This window comes from Channa argus, unplaced genomic scaffold (genome assembly GCF_033026475.1).
Source record: "Channa argus isolate prfri unplaced genomic scaffold, Channa argus male v1.0 Contig060, whole genome shotgun sequence".
Classification (NCBI taxonomy): domain Eukaryota; kingdom Metazoa; phylum Chordata; class Actinopteri; order Anabantiformes; family Channidae; genus Channa; species Channa argus.
Window position 1 is genome coordinate 70,527 of NW_027125279.1, and position 14,002 is coordinate 84,528.

The 14,002-nt window shown below is 46.2% G+C and overlaps 7 non-coding genes across 7 annotated transcripts; all 7 read right to left on the reverse strand.

Annotated features, from left to right (window-relative positions):
* Positions 1–148: 148 nt before the first annotated feature.
* On the reverse strand, positions 149–255 carry trnal-caa (transfer RNA leucine (anticodon CAA)). Its single transcript has 2 exons — positions 218–255; positions 149–193 (listed from the first exon to the last, which is right to left on the reverse strand). It is a non-coding gene; the product is annotated as a tRNA-Leu (tRNA).
* A 2,107-nt stretch (positions 256–2,362) lies between these two features.
* trnak-cuu (transfer RNA lysine (anticodon CUU)) lies at positions 2,363–2,435 on the reverse strand. The gene has a single exon. It is a non-coding gene; the product is annotated as a tRNA-Lys (tRNA).
* A 475-nt stretch (positions 2,436–2,910) lies between these two features.
* On the reverse strand, positions 2,911–3,017 carry trnaf-aaa (transfer RNA phenylalanine (anticodon AAA)). The gene is made up of 2 exons: positions 2,980–3,017; positions 2,911–2,955 (listed from the first exon to the last, which is right to left on the reverse strand). It is a non-coding gene; the product is annotated as a tRNA-Phe (tRNA).
* Positions 3,018–5,648: 2,631 nt separating this feature from the next.
* On the reverse strand, positions 5,649–5,721 carry trnak-cuu (transfer RNA lysine (anticodon CUU)). The gene has a single exon. It is a non-coding gene; the product is annotated as a tRNA-Lys (tRNA).
* Positions 5,722–8,934: 3,213 nt separating this feature from the next.
* trnak-cuu (transfer RNA lysine (anticodon CUU)) lies at positions 8,935–9,007 on the reverse strand. Its single transcript has one exon. It is a non-coding gene; the product is annotated as a tRNA-Lys (tRNA).
* Positions 9,008–9,466: 459 nt separating this feature from the next.
* On the reverse strand, positions 9,467–9,573 carry trnaf-aaa (transfer RNA phenylalanine (anticodon AAA)). Its single transcript has 2 exons — positions 9,536–9,573; positions 9,467–9,511 (listed from the first exon to the last, which is right to left on the reverse strand). It is a non-coding gene; the product is annotated as a tRNA-Phe (tRNA).
* A 2,631-nt stretch (positions 9,574–12,204) lies between these two features.
* trnak-cuu (transfer RNA lysine (anticodon CUU)) lies at positions 12,205–12,277 on the reverse strand. Its single transcript has one exon. It is a non-coding gene; the product is annotated as a tRNA-Lys (tRNA).
* Between the last annotated feature and the right edge of the window lie 1,725 nt (positions 12,278–14,002).

The following is a 14,002-nucleotide window of genomic DNA, read 5'->3' on the forward strand; positions in this document are numbered from 1 at the left end:
ACAATGGTATATGGTAGAGAAGGATTATGCAATAGTGTTGCCATGTCTTTTGCTTTGTGCAACAAAAGACAATCACGAGTTGTTAAAGTTTTCAAAGTTGTTCAATACAAATATGTCTAAATCATTAGCAACATGCAGATAAAAGTAATGTCAGGAGTGGCATTTGAACCCACGCCTCCACTGGAGACCAGAAGTCCCTTTGGGGAAGGAGTTCTTCCTTGAGTCTGGCGCCTTAGACCGCTCGGCCATCCTGACAGCCGTTGGTGGGCGCCGACTCTTTAGGACAGTGGAACTAAGTCATTAGGTTGTTATTCTCTAATTCAATCAACATACTCGAGGTGTTCTTGAGGAAAGTCTCAATTTGTTGTAATACTCACCTTTGTCTCAGCTGGAAAGGGCCGTCAGTCGGGACTTTGCGCAACTTATGACAGTGTAATGAAGTGAGTGAAGCTCTTGTTTGTGAGTTTAGTGGGTTTCAGTTGGAGTGTTGGTTAGATGATCGATATTGTTTGGCAAAACGTTTGTACGGGTAGCCAAGTCTGGCTGCAGTTGCAGCTGGATTTTCTGAATTGCTACTTTTTCGAAAACCTCAGCATCCATCGTAGGGCTTGCAGCCTTTTGTTACGCTTATGCACAGTTTGAGAAAACTGATTGGAAACATGGTTACGTGTATAAACGACAACAAAATTGCGGTACTCCGAGTGGTATCTAATCGGGTAAAGTCGGTTTCCATATCCCAATTTGTGAAATCACTGTCCTTTTACACTGTCCTCCAGACAGTAAGTCTTAGGCTTGGAGTATATTGCTTTGAACTAACCGTTTAGCCTCATTCTTGATCCTGTCCATCTTTGTTACTCCCAAAGAGAACCTCAACATCTTAAGCTCTGCTACCTCCAGCTCTGCCTCCTGTGTTTTCTTTAGTGCCGCTGTCTCTAAGCCGAACAACATCGCTGGTCTCACCACTGTCTTGAGACGGTGGCTTCCTTTCATTCTCGCTGACACTCTTTTATCACACAACACACCTGACACTTTTGTCCACCCGTTCCAACCTGATTGCAGTCGCCTCTTCAACTCTTTTCCACACTCTCCGTTGCTCTCAACCGTTGACCCTAAGTACTTAAAGTCCTGCACCTTCATCACCTCTGCCCCCTGTAACCTCACCGTTCCACCTAGGTCCCTCTCATTGACACACATCTCAGTTTTCCAGAGCAGACCTCCATCTCTCTAGATTTTCCTCCACCTGCTCCCTGTTCTCACTACAAATCACAATGTCATCCGCAAACATCATAGTCCACGGAGATTCCAGTCTAACCTCATCTGTCAGCCTGTCCGCCACCAGAGCAAGGAAGAAGGGGCTCTGAGCCGATCCTTGATGCAGACCCACCGCCACCTTGAACTCCTCTGTCACATCTACAGCACACCTCACTGCGGTCTTACAGCTTTCATACATGTCCTCCATCACTGTAACATACTTCTCTGCCAAACACCTCTGCCCTTAGCCTAGCTTCCACTACTATTTCCCACAACTTCATTGTGTGGCTCATCAACTTTCTTCCTCTGTAGTTGCCACAGCTCTGCTCATCTCCCTTGTTCTTAAAAATGGGCACCAGTACACTTCTCCTCCAGTCCTCGAACCTCCTCTCACTCTCCAAGATCTTGTTAAACAAACTAGTCAGAAACTCTACTGCCACCTCTCCTAGACACTTTTATACCTCCACAGGTATGTCATCAGGACCCGCTGCCTTTCCACTCTTCATCCTCTTCAACGTCCTCCTCACTTCACTCTTACTAATCTTGGCTACTTACTGCTCCACACCAGTCACCTCTTCTACTCTTTGTTCCCTTTCATTTTCCTCATTGATTAACTCTTAAAAAGTTCTCCTTCCATCTTCCCATCACAATCCTGGCACCTGTCAATTTTTTTCCATCCTTATCGTTAATCACCCTAACCTGCTGCACATCCTTCCCATCTCTGTCTCTTAGTCTGGCCAACCTGAACAAATCCACCCCTCCCTCTTTAGTGTCCAACCTAGCATACAAGTCCTCATATGCTCTTTGCCACCTCTACCTTCACCTTACGCTGCATCTCCCGGTACTCTTGTCGACTCTCTTCAGTCCTCGCAGTGTCCCACTTCTTCTTAGCTAACCTTTTTCTCTGTATACACTCCTGAAGTTCCTCGTTCTGCCGCCAAATCACCTTGTCCACTTTCCTCTTTCCAGATGACACACCGAGTACCCTCGGTGTTCCCTATGAAAGTCCCCCAGTGAATTTCATTTTCAGCTGTACAAGAAATCAAGTTGTTCTGCAGTTTTTGTGTTGGTCCCAGATCTTCTCCAGTGTGGCCATAATCAAAAAAGTCCCCGCCCAACGTGGGGCTCGAACCCACGACCCTGAGATTAAGAGTCTCATGCTCTACCGACTGAGCTAGCCGGGCCGCTAAAAGGACACCTGAAAAGACCCTTTGACCCTCAATAAAGCAACATTTTTCCAGGCGTGTTTAAGCAAAGTCCCACTCTGTTTCAGCAATCACTTTTAGATCAGCTGCAACTATTTAGCCGTTTGATTTCTGCATCTTCCTCCAGACAGTAAGTCTTAGGCTTGAATAAATTGCTTCGAACTAATCGTTTGCATGCACATCATGGCCACCTCACTTGACGTGAGTTGATGTGGAGGGTCAGTTGTGCGCGTGGTCAGAAATTACTGCCAGGAGTGCCCGAGGTGCATTCTCGTAAGAATGTTGCGGCAGCATTATCTCAGCAGCACAATGGTATATGGTAGAGAAGGATTATGCAATAGTGTTGCCATGTCTTTTGCTTTGTGCAACAAAAGACAATCCCGAGTTGTTAAAGTTTTCAAATTTGTTCAATACAATTATGTCTAAATCATTAGCAACATGCAGATAAAAGTAATGTCAGGAGTGGGATTTGAACCCACGCCTCCACTGGAGACCAGAAGTCCCTTTGGGGAAGGAGTTCTTCCTTTAGTCTGGCGCTTTAGACCGCTCGGCCACCCTGACAGCCGTTGGTGGGCGCCGACTCTTTAGGACAGTGGAAGTAAGTCATTAGGTTGTTATTCTCTAATTCAATCAACATACTCGAGGTGTTCTTGAGGAAAGTCTCAATTTGTTGCAATACTCACCTTTGTCTCAGCTGGAAAGGGCCGTCAGTCGGGACTTTGCGCAACTTGTGACAGTGTAATTAAGTGAGTGAAGCTCTTGTTTGTGAGTTTAGTGGGTTTCAGTTGGAGTGTTGGTTAGATGATCGATATTGTTTGGCAAAACGTTTGTACGGGTAGCCAAGTCTGGCTGCAGTTGCAGCTGGATTTTCTGAATTGCTACTTTTTCGAAAACCTCAGCATCCATCGTAGGGCTTGCAGCCTTTTGTTACGCTTATGCACAGTTGGAGAAAGCTGATTGGAAACATGGTTACGTGTATAAACGACAACAAAATTGCGGTACTCCGACTGGTATCTAGTCGGGTAAAGTCGGTTTCCATATCCCAATTTGTGAAATCACCTCCCCTGAGAAAGCCGACTGTAATTTGGCTACTTTACTGTGTGTAATTGCAGGAAGTGACTTTCATTTTCAGCTGTACAAGAAATCAAGGTTTTGTGGAGTTTTAATGTTGGTCCCAGATCTTATCCAGTGTGGCCGTATTAAAAGCACCACACATAACGTGGGGCTAGAACCCACGACCCTGAGATTAAAACTCTCATGCTCTACTGCCTGAGCTAGCTAGGCCTCAAAGAGGACCCTGAAAAGACCCTTTGACCTTCAATGAAGCAACATATTTCCAGGCGTCTTTGAGCAAAGTCCCACTTTGTTTCAGCAATCGCTCTTACATCAGCTGCAACTATTTAGCCAGTTGTTTTCTGCAACTTCCTCCAGACAGTAAGTCTTAGGCTTGGAGTATATTGCTTTGAACTAACCGTTTGTCCTCATTCTTGATCCTGTCCATCCTCGTTACTCCCAAAGAGAACCTCAACATCTTAAGCTCTGCTACCTCCAGCTCTGCCTCCTGTGTTTTCTTTAGTGCCGCTGTCTCTAAGCCGAAGAACATCGCTGGTCTCACCACTGTCTTGAGACGGTGGCTTCCTTTCATTCTCGCTGACACTCTTTTATCACACAACCCACCTGACACTTTTGTCCACCCGTTCCAACCTGATTGCAGTCGCCTCTTCATCTCTTTTCCACACTCTCCGTTGCTCTGAACCGTTGACCCTAAGTACTTAAAGTCCTGCACCTTCTTCACCTCTGCCCCCTGTAACCTCACCGTTCCACCTGGGTCCCTCTCATTGACACACATCTCAGTTTTCCAGAGCAGACCTCCATCTCTCTAGATTTTCCTCCACCAGCTCCCTGTTCTCACTACAAATCACAATGCCATCCGCAAACATCATAGTCCACGGAGATTCCAGTCTAACCTTATCTGTCAGCCTGTCCGCCACCAGAGCAAGGAAGAAGGGGCTCAGAGCCGATCCTTGATGCAGACCCACCGCCACCTTGAACTCCTCTGTCACATCTACAGCACACCTCACCACGGTCTTACAGCTTTCATACATGTCCTCCATCACTGTAACATACTTCTCTGCCACTCCAGAATTCCTCATACAATACCACAGCTCCTCTCTCGGCACCCTGTCATACGCTTTCTCTAAGTCTACGAAGACACAATGCAACTCCCCATGACCTTCTCTGTATTTCTCCATCGGCATCCTCAAAGCAAATACTTCATCTGTTAGACTCTTTCTAGGCATGAAACCATATTGCTCACCTCTGCCCTTAGCCTAGCTTCCACTACTATTTCCCACAACTTCATTGTGTGGCTCATCAACTTTATTCCTCTGTAGTTGCCACAGCTCTGCTCATCTCCCTTGTTCTTAAAAATGGGCACCAGTACACTTCTCCTCCAGTCCTCGGCCCTCCTCTCACTCTCCAAGATCTTGTTAAACAAACTAGTCAGAAACTCTACTGCCACCTCTCCTAGACACTTTCATACCTCCACAGGTATGTCATCAGGACCCGCTGCCTTTCCACTCTTCATCCTTTTCAACGTCATCCTCACTTCACTCTTACTAATCTTGGCTACTTCCTGCTCCACACCAGTCACCTCTTCTACTCTTTGTTCCCTTTCATTTTCCTCATTGATTAACTCTTAAAAAGTTCTCCTTCCATCTTCCCATCACAATCCTGGCACCTGTCAATTTATTTTCATCCTTATCGTTAATCACCCTAACCTGCTGCACATCCTTCCCATCTCTGTCTCTTAGTCTGGCCAACCTGAACAAATCCACCTCTCCCTCTTTAGTGTCCAACCTAGCATACAAGTCCTCATATGCTCTTTGCCACCTCTACCTTCACCTTACGCTGCATCTCCCTGTACTCTTGTCGACTCTCTTCAGTCCTCGCAGTGTCCCACTTCTTCTTAGCTAACCTTTTTCTCTGTATACACTCCTGAAGTTCCTCGTTCTGCCGCCAAATCACCTTGTCCACTTTCCTCTTTCCAGATGACACACCGAGTACCCTCGGTGTTCCCTATGAAAGTCCCCCAGTGACTTTCATTTTCAGCTGTACAAGAAATCAAGTTGTTCTGCAGTTTTTGTGTTGGTCCCACATCTTCTCCAGTGTGGCCATAATCAAAAAAGACCCCGCCCAACGTGGGGCTCGAACCCACGACCCTGAGATTAAGAGTCTCATGCTCTACCGACTGAGCTAGCCGGGCCGCTAAAAGGACACCTGAAAAGACCCTTTGACCCTCAATAAAGCAACATTTTTCCAGGCGTGTTTAAGCAAAGTCCCACTCTGTTTCAGCAATCAATTTTAGATCAGCTGCAACTATTTAGCCGTTTGTTTTCTGCATCTTCCTCCAGACAGTAAGTCTTAAGCTTGGAATAAATTGCTTCGAACTAATCGTTTGCATGCACATCATGGCCACCTCACTTGACGTGAGTTGATGTGGAGGGTCAGTTGTGCGCGTGGTCAGAAATTACTGCCAGGAGTGCCCGAGGTGCATTCTCGTAAGAATGTTGCGGCAGCATTATCTCAGCAGCACAATGGTATATGGTAGAGAAGGATTATGCAATAGTGTTGCCATGTCTTTTGCTTTGTGCAACAAAAGACAATCACGAGTTGTTAAAGTTTTCAAAGTTGTTCAATACAAATATGTCTAAATCATTAGCAACATGCAGATAAAAGTAATGTCAGGAGTGGGATTTGAACCCACTCCTCCACTGGAGACCAGAAGTCCCTTTGGGGAAGGAGTTCTTCCTTGTGTCTGGCGCCTTAGACCGCTCGGCCATCCTGACAGCCGTTGGTGGGCGCAGACTCTTTAGGACAGTGGAACTAAGTCATTAGGTTGTTATTCTCTAATTCAATCAACATACTCGAGGTGTTCTTGAGGAAAGTCTCAATTTGTTGTAATACTCACCTTTGTCTCAGCTGGAAAGGGCCGTCAGTCGGGACTTTGCGCAACTTATGACAGTGTAATGAAGTGAGTGAAGCTCTTGTTTGTGAGTTTAGTGGGTTTCAGTTGGAGTGTTGGTTAGATGATCGATATTGTTTGGCAAAACGTTTGTACGGGTAGCCAAGTCTGGCTGCAGTTGCAGCTGGATTTTCTGAATTGCTACTTTTTCGAAAACCTCAGCATCCATCGTAGGGCTTGCAGCCTTTTGTTACGCTTATGCACAGTTTGAGAAAGCTGATTGGAAACATGGTTACGTGTATAAACGACAATAAAATTGCGGTACTCCGAGTGGTATCTAGTCGGGTAAAGTCGGTTTCCATATCCCAATTTGTGAAATCACCTCCCCTGAGAAAGCCGACTGTAATTTGGCTAATTTACTGTCTGTAATTGCAGGAAGTGACTTTCAATTTCACCTGTACAAAAAATCAAGGTTTTGTGCAGTTTCAGTGTTGGTCCCAGATCTTATCCAGTGTGGCCGTATTAAAAGCACCACACATAACGTGTGGCTCGAACCCACGACCCTGAGATTAAAAGTCTCATGCTCTACCGCCTGAGCTAGCCGGGCCTCAAAGAGGACCCTGAAAAGACCCTTTGACCTTCAATGAGCAACATATTTCCAGGCGTCTTTGAGCAAAGTCCCACTATATTTCACTAATCGCTCTTAGATCAGCTGCAACTATTTAGCCGTTTGTTTTCTGCAACTTCCTCCAGACAGTAAGTCTTAAGCTTGGAGTATATTGCTTTGAACTAACCGTTTGTCCTCATTCTTGATCCTGTCCATCCTCGTTACTCCCAAAGAGAACCTCAACATCTTAAGCTCTGCTACCTCCAGCTCTGCCTCCTGTGTTTTCTTTAGTGCCGCTGTCTCTAAGCCGAAGGACATCGCTGGTCTCACCACTGTCTTGAGACGGTGGCTTCCTTTCATTCTCGCTGACACTCTTTTATCACACAACCCACCTGACACTTTTGTCCACCCGTTCCAACCTGATTGCAGTCGCCTCTTCACCTCTTTTCCACACTCTCCGTTGCTCTGAACCGTTGACCCTAAGTACTTAAAGTCCTGCACCTTCTTCACCTCTGCCCCCTGTAACCTCACCGTTCCACCTGGGTCCCTCTCATTGACACACATCTCAGTTTTCCAGAGCAGACCTCCATCTCTCTAGATTTTCCTCCACCTGCTCCCTGTTCTCACTACAAATCACAATGTCATCCGCAAACATCATAGTCCACGGAGATTCCAGTCTAACCTCATCTGTCAGCCTGTCCGCCACCAGAGCAAGGAAGAAGGGGCTCTGAGCCGATCCTTGATGCAGACCCACCGCCACCTTGAACTCCTCTGTCACATCTACAGCACACCTCACCGCGGTCTTACAGCTTTCATACATGTCCTCCATCACTCTAACATACTTCTCTGCCACTCCAGAATTCCTCATACAATACCACAGCTCCTCTCTCGGCACCCTGTCATACGCTTTCTCTAAGTCTACGAAGACACAATGCAACTCCCCATGACCTTCTCTGTATTTCTCCATCGGCATCCTCAAAGCAAATACTTCATCTGTTGGACTCTTTCTAGGCATGAAACCATATTGCTCACCTCTGCCCTTAGCCTAGCTTCCACTACTATTTCCCACAACTTCATTGTGTGGCTCATCAACTTTCTTCCTCTGTAGTTGCCACAGCTCTGCTCATCTCCCTTGTTCTTAAAAATGGGCACCAGTACACTTCTCCTCCAGTCCTCGAACCTCCTCTCACTCTCCAAGATCTTGTTAAACAAACTAGTCAGAAACTCTACTGCCACCTCTCCTAGACACTTTCATACCTCCACAGGTATGTCATCAGGACCCGCTGCCTTTCCACTCTTCATCCCCTTCAACGTCCTCCTCACTTCACTCTTACTAATCTTGGCTACTTCCTGCTCCACACCAGTCACCTCTTCTACTCTTTGTTCCCTTTCATTTTCCTCATTGATTAACTCTTAAAAAGTTCTCCTTCCATCTTCCCATCACAATCCTGGCACCTGTCAATTTTTTTCCATCCTTATCGTTAATCACCCTAACCTGCTGCACATCCTTCCCATCTCTGTCTCTTAGTCTGGCCAACCTGAACAAATCCACCCCTCCCTCTTTAGTGTCCAACCTAGCATACAAGTCCTCATATGCTCTTTGCCACCTCTACCTTCACCTTACGCTGCATCTCCCGGTACTCTTGTCGACTCTCTTCAGTCCTCGCAGTGTCCCACTTCTTCTTAGCTAACCTTTTTCTCTGTATACACTCCTGAAGTTCCTCGTTCTGCCGCCAAATCACCTTGTCCACTTTCCTCTTTCCAGATGACACACCGAGTACCCTCGGTGTTCCCTATGAAAGTCCCCCAGTGACTTTCATTTTCAGCTGTACAAGAAATCAAGTTGTTCTGCAGTTTTTGTGTTGGTCCCAGATCTTCTCCAGTGTGGCCATAATCAAAAAAGTCCCCGCCCAACGTGGGGCTCGAACCCACGACCCTGAGATTAAGAGTCTCATGCTCTACCGACTGAGCTAGCCGGGTCTCTAAAAGGACACCTGAAAAGACCCTTTGACCCTCAATAAAGCAACATTTTTCCAGGCGTGTTTAAGCAAAGTCCCACTCTGTTTCAGCAATCACTTTTAGATCAGCTGCAACTATTTAGCCGTTTGATTTCTGCATCTTCCTCCAGACAGTAAGTCTTAGGCTTGGAATAAATTGCTTCGAACTAATCGTTTGCATGCACATCATGGCCACCTCACTTGACGTGAGTTGATGTGGAGGGTCAGTTGTGCGCGTGGTCAGAAATTACTGCCAGGAGTGCCCGAGGTGCATTCTCGTAAGAAAGTTGCGGCACAATGGTATATGGTAGAGAAGGATTATGCAATAGTGTTGCCATGTCTTTTGCTTTGTGCAACAAAAGACAATCACGAGTTGTTAAAGTTTTCAAAGTTGTTCAATACAATTATGTCTAAATCATTAGCAACATGCAGATAAAAGTAATGTCAGGAGTGGGATTTGAACCCACGCCTCCACTGGAGACCAGAAGTCCCTTTGGGGAAGGAGTTCTTCCTTTAGTCTGGCGCTTTAGACCGCTCGGCCACCCTGACAGCCGTTGGTGGGCGCCGACTCTTTAGGACAGTGGAAGTAAGTCATTAGGTTGTTATTCTCTAATTCAATCAACATACTCGAGGTGTTCTTGAGGAAAGTCTCAATTTGTTGTAATACTCACCTTTGTCTCAGCTGGAAAGGGCCGTCAGTCGGGACTTTGCGCAACTTATGACAGTGTAATGAAGTGAGTGAAGCTCTTGTTTGTGAGTTTAGTGGGTTTCAGTTGGAGTGTTGGTTAGATGATCGATATTGTTTGGCAAAACGTTTGTACGGGTAGCCAAGTCTGGCTGCAGTTGCAGCTGGATTTTCTGAATTGCTACTTTTTCGAAAACCTCAGCATCCATCGTAGGGCTTGCAGCCTTTTGTTACGCTTATGCACAGTTGGAGAAAGCTGATTGGAAACATGGTTACGTGTATAAACGACAACAAAATTGCGGTACTCCGACTGGTATCTAGTCGGGTAAAGTCGGTTTCCATATCCCAATTTGTGAAATCACCTCCCCTGAGAAAGCCGACTGTAATTTGGCTACTTTACTGTGTGTAATTGCAGGAAGTGACTTTCATTTTCAGCTGTACAAGAAATCAAGGTTTTGTGGAGTTTTAATGTTGGTCCCAGATCTTATCCAGTGTGGCCGTATTAAAAGCACCACACATAACGTGGGGCTAGAACCCACGACCCTGAGATTAAAACTCTCATGCTCTACTGCCTGAGCTAGCTAGGCCTCAAAGAGGACCCTGAAAAGACCCTTTGACCTTCAATGAAGCAACATATTTCCAGGCGTCTTTGAGCAAAGTCCCACTTTGTTTCAGCAATCGCTCTTACATCAGCTGCAACTATTTAGCCAGTTGTTTTCTGCAACTTCCTCCAGACAGTAAGTCTTAGGCTTGGAGTATATTGCTTTGAACTAACCGTTTGTCCTCATTCTTGATCCTGTCCATCCTCGTTATTCCCAAAGAGAACCTCAACATCTTAAGCTCTGCTACCTCCAGCTCTGCCTCCTGTGTTTTCTTTAGTGCCGCTGTCTCTAAGCCGAAGAACATCGCTGGTCTCACCACTGTCTTGAGACGGTGGCTTCCTTTCATTCTCGCTGACACTCTTTTATCACACAACCCACCTGACACTTTTGTCCACCCGTTCCAACCTGATTGCAGTCGCCTCTTCATCTCTTTTCCACACTCTCCGTTGCTCTGAACCGTTGACCCTAAGTACTTAAAGTCCTGCACCTTCTTCACCTCTGCCCCCTGTAACCTCACCGTTCCACCTGGGTCCCTCTCATTGACACACATCTCAGTTTTCCAGAGCAGACCTCCATCTCTCTAGATTTTCCTCCACCAGCTCCCTGTTCTCACTACAAATCACAATGCCATCCGCAAACATCATAGTCCACGGAGATTCCAGTCTAACCTTATCTGTCAGCCTGTCCGCCACCAGAGCAAGGAAGAAGGGGCTCAGAGCCGATCCTTGATGCAGACCCACCGCCACCTTGAACTCCTCTGTCACATCTACAGCACACCTCACCACGGTCTTACAGCTTTCATACATGTCCTCCATCACTCTAACATACTTCTCTGCCACTCCAGAATTCCTCATACAATACCACAGCTCCTCTCTCGGCACCCTGTCATACGCTTTCTCTAAGTCTACGAAGACACAATGCAACTCCCCATGACCTTCTCTGTATTTCTCCATCGGCATCCTCAAAGCAAATACTTCATCTGTTAGACTCTTTCTAGGCATGAAACCATATTGCTCACCTCTGCCCTTAGCCTAGCTTCCACTACTATTTCCCACAACTTCATTGTGTGGCTCATCAACTTTATTCCTCTGTAGTTGCCACAGCTCTGCTCATCTCCCTTGTTCTTAAAAATGGGCACCAGTACACTTCTCCTCCAGTCCTCGAACCTCCTCTCACTCTCCAAGATCTTGTTAAACAAACTAGTCAGAAACTCTACTGCCACCTCTCCTAGACACTTTCATACCTCCACAGGTATGTCATCAGGACCCGCTGCCTTTCCACTCTTCATCCTCTTCAACATCCTCCTCACTTCACTCTTACTAATCTTGGCTACTTCCTGCTCCACACCAGTCACCTCTTCTACTCTTTGTTCCCTTTCATTTTCCTCATTGATTAACTCTTAAAAAGTTCTCCTTCCATCTTCCCATCACAATCCTGGCACCTGTCAATTTATTTCCATCCTTATCGTTAATCACCCTAACCTGCTGCACATCCTTCCCATCTCTGTCTCTTAGTCTGGCCAACCTGAACAAATCCACCTCTCCCTCTTTAGTGTCCAACCTAGCATACAAGTCCTCATATGCTCTTTGCCACCTCTTCCTTCACCTTACGCTGCATCTCCCGGTACTCTTGTCGACTCTCTTCAGTCCTCGCAGTGTCCCACTTCTTCTTAGCTAACCTTTTTCTCTGTATACACTCCTGAAGTTCCTCGTTCTGCCGCCAAATCACCTTGTCCACTTTCCTCTTTCCAGATGAGACACCGAGTACCCTCGGTGTTCCCTATGAAAGTCCCCCAGTGACTTTCATTTTCAGCTGTACAAGAAATCAAGTTGTTCTGCAGTTTTTGTGTTGGTCCCAGATCTTCTCCAGTGTGGCCATAATCAAAAATGACCCCGCCCAACGTGGGGCTCGAACCCACGACCCTGAGATTAAGAGTCTCATGCTCTACCGACTGAGCTAGCCGGGCCGCTAAAAGGACACCTGAAAAGACCCTTTGACCCTCAATAAAGCAACATTTTTCCAGGCGTGTTTAAGCAAAGTCCCACTCTGTTTCAGCAATCACTTTTAGATCAGCTGCAACTATTTAGCCGTTTGATTTCTGTATCTTCCTCCAGACAGTAAGTCTTAGGCTTGGAATAAATTGCTTCGAACTAATCGTTTGCATGCACATCATGGCCACCTCACTTGACGTGAGTTGATGTGGAGGGTCAGTTGTGCGCGTGGTCAGAAATTACTGCCAGGAGTGCCCGAGGTGCATTCTCGTAAGAATGTTGCGGCAGCATTATCTCAGCAGCACAATGGTATATGGTAGAGAAGGATTATGCAATAGCTTTCTCTAAGTCTACGAAGACACAATGCAACTCCCCATGACCTTCTCTGTATTTCTCCATCGGCATCCTCAAAGCAAATACTTCATCTGTTGGACTCTTTCTAGGCATGAAACCATATTGCTCACCTCTGCCCTTAGCCTAGCTTCCACTACTATTTCCCACAACTTCATTGTGTGGCTCATCAACTTTATTCCTCTGTAGTTGCCACAGCTCTGCTCATCTCCCTTGTTCTTAAAAATGGGCACCAGTACACTTCTCCTCGATTTTCGATTTTCTGAATTGCTACTTTTTCGAAAACCTCATCATCCATCGTAGGGCTTGCAGCCTTTTGTTACGCTTATGCACAGTTTGAGAAAGCTGATTGGAAACTTGGTTACGTGTATAAACGACAACAAAATTGCGGTACTCCGAGTGGTATCTAGTCGGGTAAAGTCGGTTTCCATATCCCAATTTGTGAAATCACCTCCCCTGAGAAAGCCGACTGTAATTTGGCTACTTTACTGTGTGTAATTGCAGGAAGTGACTTTCATTTTCAGCTGTACAAGAAATCAAGGTTTTGTGGAGTTTTAGTGTTGGTCCCAGATCTTATCCAGTGTGGCCGTATTAAAAGCACCACACATAACATGGGGCTCGAACCCACGACCCTGAGATTAAAACTCTCATGCTCTACCACCTGAGCTAGCCGGGCCTCACTGCAGTCTTACAGCTTTCATACATGTCCTCCATCACTCTAACATACTTCTCTGCCACTCCAGAATTCCTCATACAATACCACAGCTCCTCTCTCGGCACCCTGTCATACGCTTTCTCTAAGTCTACGAAGACACAATGCAACTCCCCATGACCTTCTCTGTATTTCTCCATCGGCATCCTCAAAGCAAATACTTCATCTGTTGGACATTTTCTAGGCATGAAACCATATTGCTCACCTCTGCCCTTAGCCTAGCTTCCACTACTATTTCCCACAACTTCATTGTGTGGCTCATCAACTTTCTTCCTCTGTAGTTGCCACAGCTCTGCTCATCTCCCTTGTTCTTAAAAATGGGCACCAGTACACTTCTCCTCCAGTCCTCGGCCCTCCTCTCACTCTCCAAGATCTTGTTAAACAAACTAGTCAGAAACTCTACTGCCACCTCTCCTAGACACTTTCATACCTCCACAGGTATGTCATCAGGACCCGCTGCCTTTCCACTCTTCATCCTCTTCAACGTCCTCCTCACTTCACTCTTACTAATCTTGGCTACTTACTGCTCCACACCAGTCACCTCTTCTACTCTTTGTTCCCTTTCATTTTCCTCATTGATTAACTCTTAAAAAGTTCTCCTTCCATCTTCCCATCACAATCCTGGCATCTGTCAATT